At 40.0% G+C, this 19,655-nt stretch overlaps 1 protein-coding gene across 1 annotated transcript in view; it reads right to left on the bottom strand.

The window, feature by feature from the left end:
* Window positions 1-19,655, bottom strand: part of NDST1 (N-deacetylase and N-sulfotransferase 1) — a 1,661,305-nt gene that overhangs the window by 956,957 nt on the left and 684,693 nt on the right. The window lies entirely within an intron of this gene.

Genomic DNA, 19,655 nt, shown 5'->3' with positions numbered 1-19,655 from the left:
CTAAGAAACCACTGCATAGCCTGTCTGTCTTAAGTGCTGTCTGATTTTGCCTTATCTTTATAGCTCTCCCAGGTGGGAAAACACTTGAATGCTTTCAGAAAACATTTTCCCTTATCCATTTCTCTTCATCAGATTGTCAGCTAGTGATACGAGAACCAGATATATGACTGTATACTAGAAAAAAAGACCTTATAATATTTAGCATTCTTTTTCATTTACTTGCTTACTGTCAAAACGTGTTACTACATAAAGCTAAAGGTCTTAACACAGTCATTCCCCTATGCAAGGATGAGAAAAAGCACATTCACTTTTTCTTTTGTCATGATCTTTTAACCAGATCCCCTTTTTTGTTTTATACTGCAATGCCTACATGTCTTAAAACAAAACAAACAGAAAGAGAGAAGAAAGAAAGAGTCAAAAAGAATAAACAGAAGCACCTATTTACATTAGCATCCCCATTACACTTAAAAATAACTGAAAGAAACTTTACTTTAGAACAGGCAGAGAAAATTATGCATCAGTTAAGTAACGCTTTTAAGAAAAAAAAATAAAAAAAGTTATTTTACTTACAGTTAACTCTCAATCTTCTCCCCCCCCCCCCCTTGAGTATTTTTCTGACATTAATGACATGAAGTAGGGCATATGCTTTAGAGTCCTCTACAAGTTTAATAAAATTCAAACAAGTCCAATACTTCCAGATTTTCTTGTTCTGTCCTGTTTCACAAATATAATTAGTGCTTTGTAATTCTACATTTGTCAGTTTCCAGGTTACTGATTTTAGTCTCCAAACGTTAACATGAAGTAAGGCATAAGCTTTAGAGTCCCCTACAAGTTTAACAACGTCCAAAAAAGTCCGATATTTCCAGATTCTTTTGTTCTATTCCTGTTCATCTCAATCTTCCAAACCTTATTTCTGCTTCATCTCCAGTGCACTCTCTGTTCTTCTTGTTAACTTCTGTGCTTTTTTCTCCTCTCTCGATCATTTTCCATTGATACACTGGGAAATGTTTCACTGGCACAGTCTCTCTCTGTGTAGTCTTTACTACCAATAGAACAAGCAGCAGAATCTCCTGTTTCACACAACTCACTTTTTGTTGGACAAACGTCTGTGTTTCTTCCTTAGTATGTACTTGAGATTTTTTTTCCTAAAGGGGAAATATTTTTGAGGATAGCTGGGTACAGTAGTTTGAATCTCATGCCTGCATTTTGGCATTCCCTATATAATGGAATAAATGTATTCCTCTTCTGCCAGGTGTGCAATGAGTAGTCATTCTCCACAAACACACTATCTCCCACTTTTAGTACTTTGCCCTTCTGCCACAGTTTTGACAGTTTTGTCAGAATCAACTCCTTCTACTGGTAAGATAAGATTTTTACTAAAGGTCTATGTTGTTTTCTCATAGGCAGGTTTGGAGGGTAGACACAATGTGCCCTCTGAATTGACAATTGCTGTTTTGGAATACCAGTCCAACTGCTTAGCTGTACTTTCATAAAATTAATATAGTCTGTTCCTTCCAGCTTCTGTGGTACAGCAGAACATTTCAGATTTTCCCTATGTGCTCTGTTCTCTGATTCTATTATTTCTGAAACCTCTCTTCTTGTGCAGTCTCATATTCAGCCAGCGTTTCCTTCATTTCAGCTTCTGAGTTTTGCAGTTGTTTCACCTTTTCTGAATATTTGTTCAAAGCTTCTTAGATTTTTTTCCAGATTTTTATTGTTTGTGTTGATATACTCCATCAGTTTTTCGTTAATTTAACCAAATCTGTGTGCAGCTGCTTTATACTTTACTCTAGGTTACTGCAAGTTATGTCGGGAACTTACATTGCTTCTTTCTGAGCAACTGCAGCACTTTTCTCAGTCTCTGTTTTTTCCTCAACTTTTTCAGCAGATTTTCCTCCAGGTCATTTACATTTGTTTCCAGGCATCTAGGCAGTGCACTTACTACTCAGTTACTGAAATTTTCTCAGAAACCTAAGTCCACTGCCTTTCCCTGCCAAATTTCTGTTTTAAGACTGGGAGAGCCAGAATTAAGCTGTTATTCAATATGCAGCCATCTTGGAAGTCTTCATTAATGTATGTATTCTTATTATATTATCCTGTACTTGCCCATTTAAAATAAACCTAGTTTGATCATTGTTATTCAGTTTAGGCATAAACAGATTAATTATATTATCTAAAATGGATATGAACATCTTATAGTCCAGATTTAAAAGTGACATAGGTCTGTATGATTTGCACTTTGTAGCATCCTTATCTTGTTTTAAAATGGGTGATGTTTGGGAATATTTCCATGAAGGAAGGACTTTAGCAGTTCTTTCTATTTCTCTACAGACCTTATCTAATATTTTAACTGCATCATCTGGTACTATTTTATATAGTTCTGGTATAAGACCATCCAAGCCTGGTGCCTTATTATTTTTTTTAACTTTTTTATTTTATCTTTTATTTCTGTTAAAGTCAATGGTCTATCAAGTTTTATACTTGTTCATTTATTTTATTATTTATATTTTCCCTTAGAAAAGTTTCAACATCATCATCATCTAGGTTATTCGTATTATTTAATTTTTTATAAAATATTTAAAAGCCCTCAACAATACCTTTAATATCAGTTCTTTCTTTTTATATGTTATAACTTCTTTGATAAGACTTAGTTTATTCATTTTCTTTGTTCTAAGAGCAAGTTTATGCAAGCTTAAAGGGTTTACTGAAAATGTGTGACGTTTAAGTTTTTCCATGTTTAATGAAACTTTATGATTTAGAATTTCAACATATTTTGTATTTAAGTTCAGACTGACTGAAAATGTCATTTGGTTTTAGATTTAACTTTAGTGTGTCTATTTTGGCCTGTAGCGTATTCAATTCTTTGTCCCATTCTCTTGTTTTACTAATACACCAACTTGTAACTTCCATTTAAGTAAGTCTATAGTAAAATTCCCACAGGACAGTATCAGACACTTCACTATTCATCTTTATTTCTAGGAAATCTTTGCTCTCTTTAACATACCAATCCTTGAATCATTTTATTTTACAAATGTACACTGGTATTCTCCTGTGATGTATTAAATTGTCAGTCTTTTAAAAATAATAGTAAAGATTATAGCATTATGGTTCAATAATGGGACATGCAACTACTGAAACTTCTCTAACATGATAAAATTGTTGCCTCAATCTGTTATCAATATCTGTGTTCCATATATGAATAATAGGTAAATTGATGTGATTTTCTTAGCTCATATATATCCATTAAATTCATTAGATTTACAAAATGTGTTAAATGTTTGGCTGAAGATGTGATTCTCAGCTTTCTATCTGCAGTGGCATCTGTCTCATAAAATACAAATAAAATCACCAGCCATTATGACTTCACCTTTCATACAATATGGTATAGTGTTCCAAGTAATTTTTTGCATCTTTAGCTCCAACCCCTGGAATTCAATCAGAGTTCACCAATGTATATAGCTTTCTGTTCCACTCAATTATAACACCATTTTTATCAACATAAGTATCTATTACTTTAGGCATTACTGGTGAATTTTTCTATAAAATGAGGGTGCCTCTTCTTTTATCTCGAAAGCTAGAACTTGCTAAAACCAAATAATTTTTTAAAAAAGGTTTGTTTTTTTTTTTAACATTTTTGTTAAGTAAATAAGTTTCCTGTAGAAATACTATTTTAGCTTTATGTAATTGCAAGTATTTGAACAGACTATCTTTACTGGATTATTCAGTCCATTAATATTAATAGATATGGATTTAAAATTAGACATTTATAAGAAAAACAACACAGGTATAATAAAATCACATTAATGTATTGAACTTGTTATATACTTTACATACAAGAAAAATGAAATCTTCAGTTATGGGCAAAACATTTGAAACAAATAAAACATTACTTAATGATATAACCCTAAAAAATTCCACCATGGAATAATGTATTCCTGGTTTGTTGAAAAAGATGAGCAAACTACCTCTCAAACTCTCTGTTAAACTAACAATGCTTAGTGCATGCTTCTGATTCATATTAGTGTGTCTCATACTTTAAGTATGCATCATCTTAAAAAAGCCTGTCAGTGAGTTATGAATAAGAAAAGTTAAAAAGGTGTTCAGAATCGTTATTATAAGTTGACCAAATTAAGTCTCTCTGCAATCATCTTTCCCTGTACCTCACATTATCTCCCTGATCTACTGTAGGGAGGAAGTCAGTTGTTATTTTCATATTTATTAATTTATTGGTCAGATGATTTACATGCTTCTATTTTATTTACTATGTGTACAGTTGTTCACAGGATCATAAGTTCATAAATCAGTACCAGACTAATTGCCTTTGCTGGCCATTCCAAGTCCAGTCAATTACACCATGTGAGAATCAAACCCTGCACCCTGTGCCTATAAGCTGAACACCCTAACCACTATGCCAAAGTCTCACTTTTGTAGAGATATTTATATTCTTTAACTATATACATATTTACTTATTCTGATCTGTTTCTATTTCTGTTTGTATACTATGTCTTGTACTATAAATATATTCCTAGGTTTTAAACTTTAGCCAAAATCCTAGTGTAGAATATCACATAATAGAGCATTTATATTTACCCTGGTATATTTGATACTCTTTAATTTAGTACTACTGTTAGAATCAGTCCTATTTTCCCCTTAAATGTTGTGTCTAATATCATCTGAACAAACATCAGAAAAATCTTTCCTTTTAAGATTCAAACTTTCCATAATAAATTGTTCTGAGATATTAAGCTTTGTTACCATTGAAAAGAGACAATAACATAGAAACAGAATTCTATTTTTTTTTTTTTTATCAGAAGCGTCTTTCTATAGGCTAGTATAAAAACTATCCTTTTAGTATGCTGCAAGCATTCAGAACTATTAAGTAACTGACAGTGGTTTAAAATGAAGTTCACTGTTTTTGCTTATTATCTAACTTGTATTCATTGGCATCTCAGCATATGATTCAAAATATTATGATTAATTACTTTTAGATAGGAAGTAATAACCTGGACAGTTCTTAGAATTTTCAGAACTCCCGCAGCATCACAAAAGTGCTTATGACTCTAATTAAGCTGCTTTAAGCTGGTCCTCAAGACAAGGGCTTGCAAATGAACAGTTTAGCAGTTGCAATTCACACATTCACGAGTGAATCCAAGCCATGTCTACATTATACATCAATCCCTCAAACCCTTCCAAACCACTAAAAAAAAATAATTTCAATGTTTAACAACTAAAAAGTTACTGTATTTAAAAATAACATTTAATGATTCAGTAAGCATTATTTGTATGAGATGTTTAATATACAGCAGACTGTCATTTTTCATAGCATGCGGTAGTGGTGCTGCGGTAGCGTTGTAGCCTCACAGTAAGACGTTGTCCTGTTCGATTCTCAGCTAGAGCATCTTCTGTGTGGAGACATGCGTGAATGGACGTACCTTTGTTGAAGGCTGTGCGTCAGGGCCGGCAACTCGGCACGTAAAAATCTACTGCCAATCATTAGCGGACCGGAGTTCCGCTGTGGTGACCCCTAACCGGGAAAAGCCGAAAGACACAACAACAACATCAACAACAACATAAACTTGCATTAAAAGAATGACAGTTATGTGAGATCCAGGTTTAACTCATATGTGTGAACGTTACTCTAGTTATTTGATAACATTCCAATAATAACTTTTATATATGAAGAAACTATTTTTTATACTTTGTTTATAACACAGCATAAGTTTCCTGAGTGCAACTGGAAGTCAAGTGTTCTATTAGTAGCAAGCACTTAGAACTATGTAATACGTGACAGTGGTTAGAATGCAATTCACTGTCTTTTGCTTACTATCTAACATGTACTTTGACATCTTAGCATATGATTCAAGATATTATGATTATTTACTTTTAGACAGGAAGAATTAACCTGGACAGTTCTTAGAATTTTCAGAACTCCCGCATCACAAAAATGCTCATGACGCTAGGTTGCTTCAAGCTTGTTTTCATGAAAAGGGCTTGAAAATGAACAGTCCATCAGTTACAATTCACATAAAAATGTCTGCAAATGAAATCAAGCCACCTCTACTTTACACATCAATCCCTCAAACCACTCTTATACTACTAAAAAAACAAAAAACATTTCCAAGTATTTTAAACATTAAAAAACTATTGTATTTAAAGAAACATTTAATGATACAGTAAGTACTATTTGTATGAGACATTAAAAGCAGACTGTCATTATTATAAAGGAGACACAGCACATAGACTTGCATTAAAAGAATGACAGTTATGTGTGACCTAGGTTTAACTTGTAAAAGTGTGACTGTTACTCTAATTATTTGATATCATTCCAATAATAACCGTTACATATGTAAAAAGCTATATTATTTTGTTTATAACATAACTTGTCTTTTCTAAGTGCTACTGCATGTCATGTAACACTACTGGGCCATTTTAAGTGCCCAGAATCCAACTTAACATGCCTCTTTAGTGTCATTTGTTGCATCTTGTATTATATTTAACAGTAATTTATTCAACTATGCCAAGATATCAAAGTGTGCCACATAACAAAGGTTTCATCATAATAATGACTAACTTTTAATAAAATGAATAATTTAACATTTAAACTCTAAATGAAAATAAATTGCTTTAATTTCATTTCTAGTTAAAAGAATCAAACACTAACATTTTAAAAACAGAACTAGTAATCATTTGAAGTAAGGAAAGAAAGAAATGATTTACCTTACAAAAAGTAATGTCCAGTAACTAGTATAAGTATTCAAGCAATTCTTTAAATTAGTAGAATTCATAAGCATGAAATACATTGATTTAATTTGTCCTTCAGTTTTTTTTACTGTTTTTGTCTTTTATTAACCCATCTCTTGTTGCATTTCTCTTCAAATAAGTTGATCGATTCCAGTCCATTTCTTCTACTTTTTTTCTAGGAATTTATTTTTCTACAAGTCCACTGCATGTACCTTCTAAGGAGTTAAAATCATCTTTCCTTCTGGAAGGTGAATCCTTATTTTTGCTGGAAACAAGATTTGTGTTTAATATTTTCTTTAAGCTTTTAACAAGTGACATACGTGCTTTTCTCTATCAGTCATTGTCAAATCTTACAGTATTTTCTTTCATTTTAACTGGATAATTAGTCCACACAGCTTTTAAGACTAAATCCTTATCTTGAGTTGAGAAAAATCTTATGATCACTGACCTTGGTGTTGTAAGGATGAGTTGGGAAAGTGATCTATATGCCCTTTTGGTGCCAAAGGAAAAAAGCTTCAGACAGGTTCAAAGTTTGAGGCAGCCAGGTATGAAGGAATTGAACGATACTGTCTCCTCCTTCTTCATTAATCCCATAAACCCTGATGTTATTCTTTCTAGATCTGTTCTCTAAGTCTTCTATTTTTTCTGGAATAAGTTTTGTTTCACAAGAAATTCAGTGTTATTCTCATTTTCAAGTAATCTTCCATCAAAATCAGACATCGCCTCTTCTATACTCAAGATTTGATATGATTGCTGTTTAAGAGATTCACTCAGCACTTCAACTTGTCTTTTACATTTCTCTTTAAAATTGTCCATTTCGCTTTCTAATTTATCTATCTTTACAGACAACTCATTGAGGTTATTTAGCATAGCCTCTATGTATTTTTTCAGTGTACTGTCCTGTACACTGGGCTTAGAGTGGCTCATTCTAAGACTATTAGTTCTTTCTAGTTTTCCTGACAGGAAAAAGCAATCAAAGGAGTTTCAAACTTGTTATTTTATGTAGTAAATCTTTCGGCAGATGTTCAACTATAAATCCATCAAGTTTTAAAACGTTCTATTTGGGTTTTTTAGTAAAAATCCTGTTAGAAATTTTAAAATGAAGCACAGCTACAAAACAGTGCTGTTAACTGCTCGCCATCTTGGCTACGCACCCACAAATTGTAATATCTACACATACATAACATGTATGAATATGGAGGCAGCCAGTATGAACTGCAGATCTTTGAGACAGCTGCTCCTCCAGCACCAGCCCCAGGATACTGTGTGTAAAGTCGAGAGAATGCAATTTTTGGAATGCCAGACTGTCAAATATTTTTGATCTGACTTTTAGGTATGAAATATGAACCTACTGAAGTGCTTCTCTATTGAAGTACAGAACATCTTTTAGCTTGAAACAAAATGTGTTAGTAGCAAATAACACAGTTTATGGTGTTACACAGTTCCACACAGCTGTATGATCATGCAATTGTAGTGGTGGTCATGGGAGTCCTACATAGGCAATGTGGGGGCCGAAGCCCCTTCACCTCAAAAATACTTTCCCTCCTGTTACGGGTTTCAGTGTTTGTTGCTGCGGTAAATTGTTCTAGCACTTGTAGTTTTGATGTTCACGTGTGGCTGAAGTGCCAGAACTTTGACATATAACAATACATTTCTGTAAGCAAATATTTGATATGCTAACATTTATGAGACAGACAAGAATCCATAAGTCAATGGAGAAGTGCATGTCTCTTGCACAGCACACCGAGACTTCCAAGAACAGCCATATGACAGAAGTATGCAGCCAGAGTTTCCATCCACTACAGAAGGCTGCTCAAAATAATGCAGAGAATGACAACAGCATCAAACAAATCAGCCTATTCTTGTAGCATAGAAGGAAGAAGACCTGTCTATGACTCAGCTGACCCATGTCTGACTAGCACCTCAGGTACACAAGGGAGTGGGGGTAGGAGGATGGGAATGAATAGCAGTGGTTGCCTCATCCTGGGCATAGGAAGGTAGCTCTGGTCCATTGCTTGGGTGGCACCTGGTAGGAAAAAGTACAGTTTTGTACCTACCATAAATGTAGATGTTCGAGTGTAAACACTGCTGCAGTCATTACACTTGGGTTATCCTGCCGTCAAGCGGTCCCGCAGTTGGCTAGAGTTCCAAATTCTTGGTCCGGCGTCAGTTGCTGTCGCCTCCTCCCTGACATCAGTGCGACAAGGGTATATAAGATGCAGCTGACGCCATTTTCTTCAGTTTTTCTTGCCCCAGATGTCAGGTGCCCCAAAATAAATACGCAATACAAATTGCTAGTAAACAATACAAAAGTAAAGCAAACAACCATTTTTAGTTACCAGCAAATACTCCCCATAGGTAATAAAGGGTAGATGTCTTAGGTAAATACTTGAAAGTAAGAGGGGAAGGAGGGAGGGTAACCTGGACTGCAGCAGTGTTTACACACGAACATCTACATTTATGGTAGGTACAAAAAATACAGTTTTGTACCTACCATAAATGTAGATGTTCGAGTGTTCACACTGCTGCAGTCCATCACACTTGGGTTATCCTGCCGTCAGGCAGTCCCGCAGTCGGCCAGAGTTCCAAAGTCTTGGTCCGGCGTCGGTTGCTGGCACTTCTTCCCTGATGTCAGTGCGCCAGGGGTATATAAGAGGCATCAGATGCCATTTTCTTCAGTTTTTCTTGCCCCAGATGTCAGGTGTCCCCTAGTAGGTGGGCAATACATACTGCCAATGAAACATGTACAGAAAATACAAAAAGATACCTTCAGTTACAAGCAAATACACCACAAAGGTTGTTAGAAAGGTATATAAAAGTGCAGCTAGTACAGGGGGGATGGAGGGGGGTAACCTGGACTGCAGCAGTGTGAACACTGGAACATCGACATTTATGGTAGGTACAAAACTGTACTATGTTCGTGTTACACTGCTGCAGTCATCACACTTGGGTTGAATCCCAAAGCTAAGGATGGGTGGTGGCGTTAAAGAGGGTTTGGAGAAGCTAGTAGGCCCTGCAGAACTGCAGTGGCAAAGCCAGCTCTAGTCTTAGAATATAGAGGTAAGTGATAGTGCTTGGTGAAGGTGTGCACTGAACTCCAAGTTGCAGCTTCCAAAATATCCTTGGTTGGTACCCCCCTGAGGAAGGCAGTTGATGTAGCTGTAAGCCCTGGTGGAGTGGGACCTAACGCTAGCAGGTACCGGTTTCCCATGATGTGTGTAACAGTAACGTATACAATGTCCTATCCATTTGGAAATGGTCTGTTTTGAGATAGCTTTTCTTTGTGATCCTGCAGCATAGGATACAAAGAGCTGGTCAGATTTTCTGTAAGCCTTAGTTTTATCCAAGTAGTAACGTAATTGCCTGTGAATGTCCAAAGAGTGCAGGAGTCTTTCTCCTTTGTTCTGGTGCTTTGGGAAAAAGGTGGGTAAATGAATGGTTTGTTTTAGGGCCACACTGGATACCACCTTTGGCATAAAGGAAGGGTTAGTCCGTAGAGCGACTCTTGTCTTGGTGGAAAATGAGGAAAGGCTCCACTGCCATTAGGGCCTGTAGCTCTGAGACTCTTCTAGCTGAAGTTATTGCTAGTAGCAGGGCAGTTTTCCATGACAGAAACTTTAAGTCTGCTGAAATAGCTGGTTCAAAGGGCGGCAGTGTAAGCTTTTCCAGAACAAAGTTGAGATCCCAAGTTGGTGTTGGTGCTCTCCTGGGCGGTCTTATATTCTTAGCCCCTCTGAGGTACTGTCTTAGGAGTGGATGTGAAAATAAAGAAGGATCCGTGTTGTAGTGAGCTGAAATCGCTGAGGCGTGGATCTTAATAGATGAAAAAGAAAGTCCTTTGTGCAACATCTCAGTTAAATATTGCAGAATCTGAGGAATGTTTGGAGCAAGGGGATTTTGGCCTTTAGCCTGGTTCCAGGGGAAAAATCTTTTCCATTTGTCTGAATAGGCTTTCCTGGTGCTGGGCCTCCTGGCCTCCAGAATGACATCCATAACATCTTTAGATAGAGGTGTTGGCTGGTTGCTTAGGTAATTTGCCATGCAGCCAGATTTAAAGTCTTAAGCTGGCTGTGTAGAATCGGATTGTTTTCCTGAGTGAGCAGGTGAGGAATTTGGGGTAAAATCCATGGTGGGCTGTGGGCCATGTTCCTTAGTATCGTGTACCAGTGCTGGCGTAGCCAGTCTGGAGCAATGAGTATCATTTGTGGCCTCTCTAATATGACTTTCAGTAGCACCTTTGCTAGAAGAGGCAGTGGAGGAAAGGCATAGACTGTTAGTGTTTTCCAACTGAATGAGAGGCCGTCCACTTTCCAAGCTAGTGGGTGGAATGTCCTTGTGCAAAATTTTTTGAAGTTGGTAGTTTTGGGGGTTGGCAAACAGATCTATGTCTGGGCGTCCCCATTTTTGAGTTATCATTGCAAATACTTGTGGATCCAGTTTCCACTCGTGGGGATCCATGATGTTTCTGCTGTGGTCGTCTGCCAATGTGTTTTTCTTTCCTGGCAGGAATTGTGCTTGTAGTTGAACTTGGTAAGTCAGTGCTGTGTTCCACAAGGTCACTGCTTGCCTGCATAAGGGGTAGGAGTGTGTTCCCCCTTGCTTGTTTATATACCACATTACTGTGGTATTGTCCGTCTTTATTAGGAGTTGTCCTGGATGTAAGAGGTCCTTGAAAGCTGTTAGGGCATTCTGTACAGCTAGCATTTCTTTTTGATTTATATGCAGATGCCTTTGATGTGTATCCCATTTGCCCTGAATGCACTGTCCTGCCATGTGTGCTCCCCAGGCATAGTCCGATGCACCTGTTGTTATAGTTTGCCTGGCTGTGGGCAAGGTAAAAGGCTGACCCTTGTTGAGGTGACATGCCTGTGCCCACCATAGAAACTCCTGTTGAAGGCAGGGAATGAGTGGTATCATTGTTTCCAAGCTGTGGCTGTGCTGTGTCCATACGCTATTCAGGTACCATTGTAATTTCCTCATATGCAGTTTTGCAAATGGTATTAGGAGTATGCAAGATGCCATGAATCTCAAGGCCTGCAGAATTTTTCTTTCAGGGAATTGGGTCTTTGTTGCCATCATTTTGAAGTATTGAGTCAGCTGTTGTTGCAAGCCATCTGGGCCGTTGTATTCAAGCTGGCACCCAGGAATGTTATGTTCTGTGAGGGCACTAGTTTTGATTTATTTTCGTTTACTGTGTACCCCAGGCAACTTAGAAGGTGTTTGACAAACGCCAGATGCTTTAAAAGAATGTCCTTGCTTTCTGCTTAAATAAGGCAGTCGTCCAGGTATGGGTATATTTGAATTCCTCTTTGTCTGCAGTATGCAATTACTGGTGCCAGGCATTTTGTGAAAACCCTGGGCACAGTAGATAAGCCAAAGGGCAGTGCAGAGAATTGATAATGAGTTGAACCTGCAATGAAACGGAGGTATCTTCTGCAATTTTGTCTGACAGGGACATGCAGGTATGCTTCCTTGAGATCCAATGTTACTAGCCAAGCCTTCTTGCCCAGCATGGGAAGAAGCTGCTGTAGTGTTAGCATCTTGAATATGGGTACTTGGAGATAGGTGTTTAGAGTTGAAAGGTCCAGAATGGGTCTCCAGGCTTTGTCCTTTCTGGGGACTAGAAAGAGTCTTGAGTAAAATCCTTGTCTTTGCTCCTGTGTAGGTACCTGTTGTATGGCTCTCATGTTCATGAGAGCTGTAATTTGTTTTTGTGCCTCCACACATTGATTCGGTGGCAGGTTTGGCATTCCTTTTATCCTTGGCAAGGTGTGAAAGTGGAATCTGTTATCCTTGTGAAACAATGCTTAGGACCCATTTGTCTTTTGTGATGATGTGCCAGTTGTCTGCAAAAAGTGCTAATTTTCCTCCCAAGGGAGCTGCCAAGAGAGATTTGCTTGGCAGTCTGAGGGTTAAGTCATTGTGTTTGTCTTCTGTTAGCTTGGGCCTGTCTTCTCCTCCTTTCTGGGTAGGGGCACCCCATTGGCGAGATTTGTAAGGGCCTTGTGACTGACCTCTGCCCCTTGGGCGTCTGTATTTGCCCCTCTGTGGTCTGTCAGATGCTGGAAAGGACCAGTTTTTTGTTGACCAGTTTCTGCTGAAACGAGGGGGTTGAACCTGTAAAAAATCCTTGACTGTCTGCATAGATTTTGCCTTATCCTCCATTTTCTTTAAAACCTCTTCTGCTTTTACACCAAATAAAACGTCCTGCTGTAAAGGTGCATCCAATAACTTTGCTTTAACATGATCAGGCAGGGTTTGTTCTTTTAACCAAGCATGTCTACGTATAACGGACCCAGTCACTGCTGCTCTACAGGAAGCTTCCAATGAATCAAATGCACATTGTAAAGTATGTTTGCCCACCTGTTTAGCTGCATGTAACAGATCCTGCATTTCCATGAAGTCAGGCTGCTCTGAATGTGTGCTCATTTTTTGTTTTAATTGAGACATTAGGAATTGCTGATATTTCAGCATGTGAAACTGGCAATTTAAAGCTCTCATAGCTAGAGTAGCTGAGGTGTATACCTTCTTTCCTCATCTATCTAGTGCTCTGGAATCCCTTTCAGAAGGTACAGGATTTTTAGCAATAGAGGCCTTAACCCCTTTGGGACCCTGGGAAATTGTTTCTGGGTCAGCAACAGGGCTTTTATAGAGGAATTTGTGTGAGTCAGGGACTCTGTAGTATCTGTCTGGTTTGGCTGGAGCAGGAGGTAGAAAGTCTGGGTTAAGACTAGATTCTAAATAAACATCATCCACAATGTCTAACACAGGAGGGATAGCAAGTGGTCTGTGCTGGGGTAGTAAAACGAACTCTCGGAGCCTTTTCTTAGAATCAGAGTAATCCTGGTCTTCCCATTGGAAATGTTACCTCATGGTATGTAAAGTTTCCCCAAAGGAGTAATCTTCTGGAGGAGATGCTGAGGGAATAGACTCTTCAGCATCAGAATCATAAGGGGGAAAAGAGTATTCCTGTTCCTCAGAAGAATCTGAGGAAATTGAAACCTGGTCAGAGGAAGCATAATCCTCCTCTTGTCTTGGCCTTTCATCAGGAGGGGGGATGGGAACCACTGATTAAGGTAATTAAATCTTCAGCCATCTTAAGCATCTGTTTCTTAGGCATGGAGCCTTGTACTGGAGACTGATGTACAGTCTTTTTTGATTTTAATGGAGTTTTTAGTTTAGCATAAGATTTAATGGTGAGAGTAGTCGGTCTGAAGACACCTTCTGCAACCGAAGGCGTTACAACTGCACCGGAATCTCCTTCTGCTCTAGAGTCGGTAGGGGCTAAAGAAGAAGGCTGCGGCGGCCTAGTACTCTCCGCTTGTGAATCAGAAGCCGTCTGGGGTTCTAAATCAGCGGTTGTCAGGGGCTGCGTAGGTGCCTCACTGAAAACCGGAGAACCGGCGACAGGCCCAGCAGAGGCCTCGGAGTCAGGTTTGGGTCTAGGCTGCCTATCCTTATCCTTGCATTTTTTATGCATGCCAGTCGTCAGTTGCTCCGATGGCATGGTATAATTAAATTTTCTACCAAAGTAATGTTGTGCGCAATCAAACTGACGTTTGATAGTTCGTTTATTAAACCTAGCACAAAACTGACAACCTGTGATGTCGTGGTCTGGGCCTAGGCAAGGAATACAATAAGAATGAAAGTCCTTATGAGGTATTTGCTTCCCACAAGAAATGCAATTGTTAACTTTTTCTGACATCGGACTGAGGCAAGAAAAGCTTCCCCAATGGGGTACTTAGCTTTATTGAAGACTTCGGTCTGAAATTCGATTTAAAAATCTCAGGAGTCGGCCGACCGGCACTTGCGAACTGCTTCTGCTTCGGGCACCGTGCGGCAAGAAAGACTGAAGAAAATGGCGTCGGATGCCTCTTATATACCCCTGGCGCAGTAACGTCAAGGAAGAAGCGACAGCAGCCGACGCTGGACAAAGACTTTGGAACTCTGGCCAACTGCGGGACCGCCTGACAGCAGGATAACCCAAGTGTGATGACTGCAGCAGTGTAACATGATGAACATCTGTACTATGTTCATCTTGTTACACTGCTGCAGTCATTACACTTGGGTGGAATCCCAAAGCTGAGGTAGGGAGGCTGGATCTATAAGGCATTATGGGTGGCTATAAGGCCCTGCAGTACAGCAGTGGCGAAGCCTGCTCTGGATTTGGAGTGTAAAGGCAAATGGTAATGTTTGGTGAAGGTATGCACAGAATTCCATGTTGCAGCTTCCAAATTATCCTTGGCAGGTACTCCTCTGAGGTAGGCAGTTGAAGTGGCTGTTGCCCTGGTGGAGTGAGATCTAATGCTGCTAGGTACAGGTTTCCCATGGTGGGTATAGCAGAAACGTATACAGTGTCCTATGCATTTTGAAATGGTCTGCTTTGAAATGGCTTTTCCCTGTGCTCCTGCAGCGTATGCTACCAATAATTGCTCAGATTTTCTGAAAGCTTTGGTTTTGTCCGAGTAGAAGCATAACTGCCTGTGAATGTCCAAAGAATGTAGTAGTCTCTCCCCTTTGTTCTGTGGTTTTGGATAAAAAGTTGGCAAGTGAACAGTTTGGTTTAGAGCCACACTTGATACCACCTTTGGCATAAACGTAGGGTTGGTTCTTAAGGACACCCTGTCCTGGTGGAAGATGAGGAAAGGTTCCACTGCCATTAGTGCCTGTAATTCTGAAACTCTTCATGCTGATGTTATTGCCAGTAGCAGAGCAGTTTTCCAAGAGATGTATTTTAATTCTGCTGTGTTAGCTGGCTCAAAAGGAGGTAACGTTAATTTTTCCAAAACAAAGTTGAGGTCCCACGTAGGTGTAGGTGCTCTACGGGGTGGTCTTATGTTTTTAGCCCCTATGAGGTATTGTTTGAGCAAAGGATTAGAAAAAATTAGTGGATCCGTGTTGTAATGAGCAGAGATAGCGGAGACGTGGATCTTGATGGATGAAAAAGAAAGGCCCTTGTCCAGCATCTCAGTTAAGTATTGCAGTATCTGAGGAATGTTTGGGACTAGATGGTCAAGGCTGTGCGCTTGGTTCCAGGCACAGAATCTCTTCCATTTGTCCAAGTATGCTTTCCTGGTGCTAGGCCTTCTGGCCTACAGAATGACATCCACAACATCTTTGGAGAGAGGCATTGCTTGCTTGACTAAGGAATTTTCTATGCAGCTAGGTTTAAGGTCTTTAGCTGGCTGTGAAGTATCTGTTTGTTGTACTGTGTCAGCAACTGTGAAATTTGTGGTAAAATCCAGGGTGGTTCTTGTGTTAAGTTCTTTAGGATTGGGTACAAGTGCTGGCGTGGCCAGTCTGGTGCAATCAGGATCATTTTTGGCTCTTCCTGCCTGGCTTTTATGAGTACCTTTGGAAGGAGAGGTAAAGGTGGGAAAGCGTATACTTGTAGTTTTTTCCAGCTGAATGAGAGGGCATCCACTTTCCACGCTCGTGGATGGTAGCTCCTTGTGCAGAATTTCTGTAATTGGTAGTTCTTTGGGGTGGAAAATAGATCTATGTCCGGGATCCCCCATTTTTGTGTTATTCTGAATATTTGTGGGTTTAGTTCCCATTCGTGTGGGTCCATAATGTTTCTGCTTAGGTCGTCTGCCAGTGTGTTTTTTTCTCCTGGCAGGAATTGTGCTTGCAGATGAACTTGGTAGCTTAGAGCTGTGTTCCACAAGGTCATGGCTTGTCCGCAGAGGGGGTAGGAGTGTGTGCCCCCTTGCTTGTTTATGTACCACATAACTGTGGTGTTGTCTGTCTTTAGTAGTAATTGTCCTGGATGCAGTAGGTCCTTGAAAGCTATAATAGCATTTTTGTACAGCTAGCATCTCTTTTTGATTGATGTGGAGATGTCTTTGCTCTGTGGGCCACTCACCCTGGATACATTTTCCTGCCATGTGTGCTCCCCAGGCATAATCTGATGCATCTGTTGTCAGTGTCTGCCTAACTGTGGGTCGAGTGAAAGGCTGTCCCTTGTTGGGGTGACAAGCTTGTGCCCACCATCGAAACTCCTGTTGTAGGCAAGGAATTAGTGGTATAACTGTTTCCAAACTTTGACAGTGTTGAGACCATATGCTCTTTAGGTACCATTGTAGTTTCCTCATATGCAGTCTGGCATATGGAATTAGTAGTATGCAAGATGCCATGTAGCCCAAGGCCTGCAGAATTTTTCTTGCAGGGAGTTGGGTCTTTGTTGCCATTAATTGAAAATATTGAGTCAGTTGTCCTTGCTTGTCTGGCGTGAGATAAGCCATCTGGGTCGGTGTGTTCAAGCTGGCACCTAGGAATATTATCTGTTGTGAGGGCACTAGTTTTGATTTCTTTTCATTTACTGTGTACCCCAAGCAACTTAATAACTTTTTTACGTACGCCAGATGTTTTAGTAGAATGTCCTTGCTGTCTGCTTGAATCAGGCAGTCGTCCAGGTATGGGTAAATTTGAATTCCTTTTTGCCTGCAAAATGCAATTATTGGTGCCAGGCACTTTGTGAAGACTCTGGGCGCAGTAGATAAGCCAAAGGGCAGTGCAGAGAATTGATAGTCCATTGAACCAGCAAGAAATCTGAGGTATCTTCTGCAATTTTGTCTGATAGGGACATGCAGGTATGCCTCTTTGAGGTCCAAAGTTACGAGCCAAGCTTTCTTGCCCAGCATGGGAAGAAGCTGCTGTAGTGTCAACATCTTGAATTTCGGAACATCCAGGTAAGTGTTTAGTGTAGAAAGGTCCAGAATGGGTCTCCAGGCTTTGTCTTTTCTGGGAGCCTTGAGTAAAATCCTTGTCCTTGTTCTTGTGGTGGTACCTTTTGAATAGCTCTCATGTCCATGAGTGCTGTAATTTGTTTTTGAGCCTCTGCCCCTTGATTTGGTGGCAGATTTAGCATTCCTTTTAACCTTGGCAAGGTGTGGAAATGGAACCTGTAACCTTGAGATACGATGTTGAGAACCCATTTGTCTTTGGTGATGCAATGCCAGTTGTGATAGAAAAGTGCCAGTTTTCCTCCTAAGGGGGCTGCCAAGAGAGAGCTGTTTGGCAGCTGTAGTGGAAAGTCATTGAGGCTGTTTTTTATACGGTTGAGTCCCGTCTTCCCCTTCTTTCTGGCCTGGTGTACCCCATTGTCGAGGCCTGTAAGGACCTTGTGTCTGATCTCTACCTCTTGGACGTCTGTATCTGCCCCTTTGAGGTCTATCTGTGACTGGAAAGGACCAATTCTTTGTTGGCCAATTTCTACTAAAATGAGGAGGCTGAACCTGTAAGAAATCTTTTACCGTTTGCATAGATTTTGCCTTATCCTCCATCTTCTTTAATACCTCCTCTGCCTTAACTCCAAACAACATATCCCGCTGCAAAGCTCCATCCAATAATTTGACCTTAACATAATCTGGTAACGTATGTTCTTTTAACCAAGCATGCCTTCTAATGACAGAGCCTGTAACTGCTGCTCTACAGGAGGCCTCTAAGGAATCAAACCCACATTGCAAAGTATGTTTTCCCACTTGTTCAGCTGCATGCAATAAATCCTGCATTTCTTTTAAGTTAGGAGGATCTGGTTCTGGTAGCATCTTTTGTTTCAACTGAGACATCAAAAATTGCTGATATTTTAGCATGTGAAACTGGCAATTCAAGACTCTCATTGCTAAAGTTGCAGAAATATATACCTTTTTTCCCCATCTGTCTAATGCTCTGGAATCTCTGTCAGAGGGGACTGTGTTTTTTGCTGATGAGGCCTTAATCCCTTTGGGTCCCTGAGAAATTGTTTCAGGGTCAGCAACAGGGCTTTTGTACAGAAACTTGTGAGTCAGGGACTCTGTAATATCTATCAGGCTTAACTGGGGCTGGAGGTAAGGAGTCCGGGTTCAAACTGGATTCACTGTACACATCATCCACAATATCTAAAACTGGTGGAATAGCAAGGGGTCTGTGTTGGGGCAATAAAAGGAAGTCTCTGAGTCTTTTCTTGGATTCTGAGAAATCCTGGCCTTCCCAATGGAAATGCTCTCTCATGGTATGCAAGGTCTCCCCAAAGGAGTAATCCTCAGGCGGAGAGGCTGATGGAATTGATTCCTCAGCATCAGAATCCTCATAAGGGGGTAAAGAATATCCAAGGTCCGAGGAAGAGTCAGAGGAGAGGGACACCTGGTCAGAAGAATCATAGTCTGCATCCTGCCTGGGCCTTTTATCAGGAGGGGGCTGGGACCCCCTGATCCAAGTGATCAGGTCCTCGGCCATTTTTAGTATCTGTTTCTTAGGCATGGAAGCCTGTCTTGGAGAGAGTTGTGTCTGTTTCTTTGCTTTTAAGGGGGGGTCTTAGATTTAACAGAGGGTTTAATAGTTAACTGGGTAGGTCTGAAAACACCCTCTGTAGCTGTGGAATGCTCAGCTACTTCGGTTTCCTCTGTAGGATTAGGATCGGTAAACTGAAAGCCTAGAGCGTCCGAAGGCCCAGCCAGCTCCACGTGGGAGTCGGACGCGGTCTGTGGTTCTGTGGAAGTGGTCGTCAGGGGCAGCGTAGGTGCCTAGCGGTAAACCGGAGAAATGGTGACCGGCCTAGAAGAGGCCTCGTCGTCCGTTTTGGGCCTCGGATGCCTGTCCTTGTCCTTGCGCTTTTTATGCATTGCGGTAGTCGGAATTTCCGACGGCATGGTATAATTGAATTTTCTACCAAAATAATGTCGGGCAAAATCAAACCGACGTTTAATAGTGCGCTTGTTAAACCTAGCACAAAACCGACAACCAGTGATGTTGTGGTCAGGGCCTAGGCATGGAATACAATAGGAGTAGAAATCCTTATGAGGTATTTGCTTCCCACAAGAAATACAGTTATTAACTTTTACTGACATCGGTCTGAGGCAAGAAAAAGTTTCCCCAACGGGGTACTTAGCTTTTTTAGAAGACTTCAGTTCTGGATTCGGAATGAAAATCTCAGG

This window comes from Protopterus annectens, chromosome 4.part0, assembly GCF_019279795.1.
Source record: "Protopterus annectens isolate FY-2018-M chromosome 4.part0, PAN1.0, whole genome shotgun sequence".
Classification (NCBI taxonomy): domain Eukaryota; kingdom Metazoa; phylum Chordata; order Ceratodontiformes; family Protopteridae; genus Protopterus; species Protopterus annectens.
Note: the sequence above shows the minus strand (reverse complement) of the source record. Positions and strands in the feature narration are given on the sequence as shown.